Below are 4,692 nucleotides of genomic sequence, written 5' to 3'. Positions count from 1 at the left end.
CGGGAATGCATTCAAATACTGCATTTTCTCTTCCCCTTCTTCATCTTCACTATCAGAATCCCCTGTTAAGACTATCTCTAAGGCGTCAGTCCTTCACAATTGATCAAGCTCCGTATTTTCTACAGAGTCGACCAACTCCAACTTAAAGCACTCCTCTTCATCAGTAGGGAATTTTATTGCATTGACATTGAACGTGACATCCTGGCCCTGAACTCTCATGGTAAGTTCACCTTTTTGCACATCGATTAGAGTTCGGCATGTAGCTAAGAATGGTCTTCCCAAGATAATGGGAATCTTCTTATCATCCCCAAAGTCTAGAATGATGAAATCAGCAGGGAAGATGAGTTTATCCACCTTAACCAATAAATCCTCCGCTACTCCTCACGGATAAGTGATGGAACGGTCAGCCAGTTGCAAAGACATGTTCATTGGTTTTGGATCAGGTAGTCCAAGTTTCTTAAAAATGGACAAGAGCATCAGATTGATTCTAGATCCCAAGTCATACAAACACTTCTCGAATTACAGATTTCCAATGGTGCAAGGTATCGTGAAGCTTCCTGGATCTTTAAGCTTAGGAGGTAGTTTCTGTTGCAGCACTGCACTCTTTCGTTAGGGCAACGGTTTCCAACTCCTCAAGTTTTAGCTTCTGAGATAGAGTACCCTTCATGAATTTAGCATAGCTCGGCATCTGTTCTAGAGCTTCAGCAAAAGGTATATTAATGTGCAACTTCTTGAAAACCACCAAAAACTTGGCAAATTGCTTATCAAACTTCTGCATTTGAAGTCTTTTAGGATATGGTGGAGGTGGGTAGACCTGTTTATCCCCTGTATTACCCTCAGGAAGAATATTTTCAACATCTTTCTTCTTCTATTCCACCTCGGTATCCTTATGCTCAACTTTTTCATCTACACTCTCATTTTCTAGAATTGGCAAAGGTGCAGATGCACCTGCATTCTGAACAGAGTTTTCAGAATTTTCATCTTGCTGAATTTGAGGGATCGTGACCTTTCCAGACCTCAATGTGATTGCCTTCAACTACTCCTTGACTTCCTTTTTGCCTGGATTAGCTTATGTATCACTAGGAAGAGTTCCTGGTTGACGGTTCAATGAAGCATTGCAAATTTGCCCTATTTGATTCTCCAGAGTCTTGATAGAAACCTCTTGGCTTTTGCACATCAGCCTCAACTCCTCCAATTCGGATTTTTCATTAGTAGATTGACCGGCACTTCCATGCGGTTGTTGTTGAAGTTGGAGTTGTTGTCTTGGTGCATACTGTTGTTAAAAATCAGGAGGGTTTAATTGTTTTGCTCCAAACTACTGATAAGGTTGTTGCACACCACCTTGATTATTGCTCCAACTGAAATTTGGATGATTGCGGTTGTTAGGATGATAAGTGGCAGGAACTGGTTGCTGCGACGTCTGAAAGTTGCTCACAAACTATGCTGATTCACTAGATATAGCACATTGCTCCGTCTCATGTGCACATGCACAAATCTCATCGATACTAGTTATTTGATTAACTCCATAATTAGCCAAAGAATCCACTTTCATCATTAACGCCTTTAGTTGAGCAGCTATAGACGTAGATGTATCCACCTCCAGAATTCCTGCTACCTTGCCTTGAGGTAGTCTCTGAGTTGTGTTCTGATATTCATTAGCAGCCATCAATTACATTAGCTCATAAACTTCATCATAGCTCTTAGCCCATAAGGCTCCACCTGATGTTGCATCGAGCATGGGTCTAGACTGCGCTCCTAAACCATTATAAAAGCAATTGATGATCATCCAATCAGGCATGCCATGATGAGGACACTTTCTAAGCATCTACTTGTAGCGCTCCCAAGCTTCATATAACGATTCTCCCAATTGCTGCTGGTAGAGAATCTAACCAACACTTAGCTTTATCCCTCAGAGAAAAAGGGAAAAGTCTCATCTTCACAGCATCTTCAGAAACATTGTTGAACTTAAACGTGTCGCAGATCTCAATTAAATCTCTAATGTGCATATTGGGATCTTCCGTTGAGAACCCCCAAACTGGACTGAATTTTGTACCATTTGAATTGTGCTAGACTTGATTTCAAAAGTATTAGCCGCCATGGCTGGTCTGACAATGCTAGACTGAATGTCATTGATCTTCAATTAAGAATAATACATCAAAGCTTTCGAATTTGCTGTTGGTTCTCCCATTGCAATAAAAACTTCTTCTTCAACTTCTTTCTCTTCTTCAAAAACTTCATTTTCCACTTCTTCAACTTCGCCTAGTGTTTCCTTACGAGATTGAGAACGCGTTCGCATACACACTCTCTAGAGTACCTGAAACTGAAACAAAGTAAATAAGTAAGTAAAATATCTGAGTCAGTGAATTTAATGACCACTGATGTCAAGCACATAAACTAAAATTTAACACCGATTTCCCCGGCAGCGGTGCCAAAAACTTGTTCGCACTAAAATACATGTGAAAATACACGCAAGCGTACGTGATCACAAGTAGTATAAGATTTAAATCAAGTTCATTCCCACAGGGACTGGTTTAGGTTAATTTTAGATTATGCACTTATGCAACAATGCATGGTTATCGTTCAATGCTAAGAAAGTAAGAAATTGATCTTTGATTAATTGAAAAATTATACTATCAAATATTAACTAAGAGAATTACGATTGAATTACTTATATGAGAATAAACATGGGATTCTAACTTCATTAAATACTTCATTCAAAGTTATGTTCTTTAACCCTAGCATGTGATGGTGATGACAACTAATCAAATAACACGAAATTAGTATAAACTAACTTTCGTCATACGTATACCCTACTATCAAACATCCATAATTAAGATAGAATATGAATAGACACCAATTATGCTTAGTCCCCATATGTCTATAAAGATTGAAAACATAATGGTTGAAGAGCAAATTTTCCATCGTGATTACATAGGGTAGATAAGATGGTTAAAATTACCTACGAATCATGCATAACAAATATACATGAACCCATGCTAGCATGGCAAGTTCTAAACCTCTATATTCACTGTCGCTTTAATAGAGATTAACAAACAATCTTATATGTTAGCTACGCATCAAAGACGAATAAGCACAACCAAACTAGGAAATCAAAAATCACCACACATTATAAAACAATAAACTATTGAAATCCATAGATGAATCCGTTAGAACCCCATGACAATGATTAGTTCATAATCGAACTCATTATCACCATGGGTTCCAATGAAAACATGATAATAAACAATATAAGAGTACTAGGGTTCAAAGATAAATTGAAAACAAGCATCAAAGTATCAACTATATTAAAGAATATAAAAGTCTTCTTCTCTGTAGCCGTCTTGTGCTCTCTAGGTCTTCGTGTTACTCTCTCTTGGCTCCTTGTTACTAAAAACGACCTTTTATTGATATAAATAGGCTCCAAGATGATCAGGACTCTCAACTTCTCAGAATTCAACTCAAATCAGGATTTTCTGACAGACAGGCGGCGCGGGCACGCGGTAAACAGCGCGGGCACGTGGGTTGAATTCCTCCTGGGCGTGGGCGCGCGGGAAGCTAAGCAGACGCGCGGAGCTTCTGCCCATTTCTGACTTTAATTCTTCTTTTGCTCGTAACTTCAGTTTCGTTCATCGGAATTTGATGATTCAATAGTCCACGCGAAGCTATCGAGATTCTCTTCAACTTGATAGTGGCCTAGGCTTACAATTCTGATCTATTTTCAGAATATTTTATTTTAAAAAGTTCTTTTCTTCATCCAACTAATGCATGCAATGCAATTACACAAAAACATATCAACAACACAAGATACTTGAGTCCAAAACACCAACTTAAGCCTGAAATAAAGCTTTCCGAGTAGATATAAAATTCACTTATCATAGGGTCATTAAGGATGAAGGATCAATAATTTGAAAGTAGGAACTAGTCATGGGGATGTCATATAATTCACAAGATCAAGAATCATAGTCATGGTATCATAAGACTCAATGACTAAGGAAGAAAGTATTGAAAATGAATCATTTCGATAGTCACTAGGATATGACACAACAATTGCATAAGAAAAGGGACTAGCACTTGCAATAACCATAAGTTGGATAACATAATACTTGCATAAAATAAGTTTGTATAGAAAGGGGCACTTGCATACGGAAAGTATTGAAAAGCATCAACGTTTCCTTATAAAAATAAATTAAAATCACAAATGATAAGGTTGAGAGACTTGCCTCTCCTAACGATCTTAGTTAACACAAAGCAACCTTGAGCTCCCCTACTCGACTTTGATGGCAAGAGTCCTTCCTATATCTTCTCTTGAACCTACACATATAATATAACCTCATTACCAAAGGTTCCATACACAACTCGAAGGACTCTTATATACTACTCGACTCTAATGCAACACATAAGTATTACTTACACGAGTCCATTTATTATCATGCATTTATATCACATAATAACTTAGTGCACAGAATCATGTATCATTACAAGTAGTCACTTGGCATCATGGCATATAGTTCACATAATTATACAAGTATCGAATGATCTCGAGACACTCTACCCTTGATCACTCGATCCTTTCTATTTCTTCTTTTTAATCACCAAACTTTGCAATTCCTAAGTACTATAAATCCAATTCTCTTAATTATTCTTAGAACATTCTCTTTTACTGACCTTTTCCTATATTATACAATTCAAGTC

The 4,692-nt window shown here is 37.6% G+C and overlaps 1 non-coding gene across 1 annotated transcript; it reads left to right on the top strand.

The window, feature by feature from the left end:
- The first annotated feature begins 1,796 nt into the window (after positions 1-1,796).
- Positions 1,797-1,903, top strand: LOC141709924 (small nucleolar RNA R71). The gene has a single exon (XR_012570476.1). It is a non-coding gene; the product is annotated as a small nucleolar RNA R71 (small nucleolar RNA).
- Positions 1,904-4,692: the final 2,789 nt, after the last annotated feature.

The sequence above is a fragment of the Apium graveolens genome, chromosome 2 (assembly GCF_009905375.1).
Source record: "Apium graveolens cultivar Ventura chromosome 2, ASM990537v1, whole genome shotgun sequence".
Classification (NCBI taxonomy): Eukaryota; Viridiplantae; Streptophyta; class Magnoliopsida; order Apiales; family Apiaceae; genus Apium; species Apium graveolens.
The sequence above is the reverse complement of the archived record's forward strand: the minus strand, read 5'-3'. Positions and strand labels throughout refer to the sequence as shown.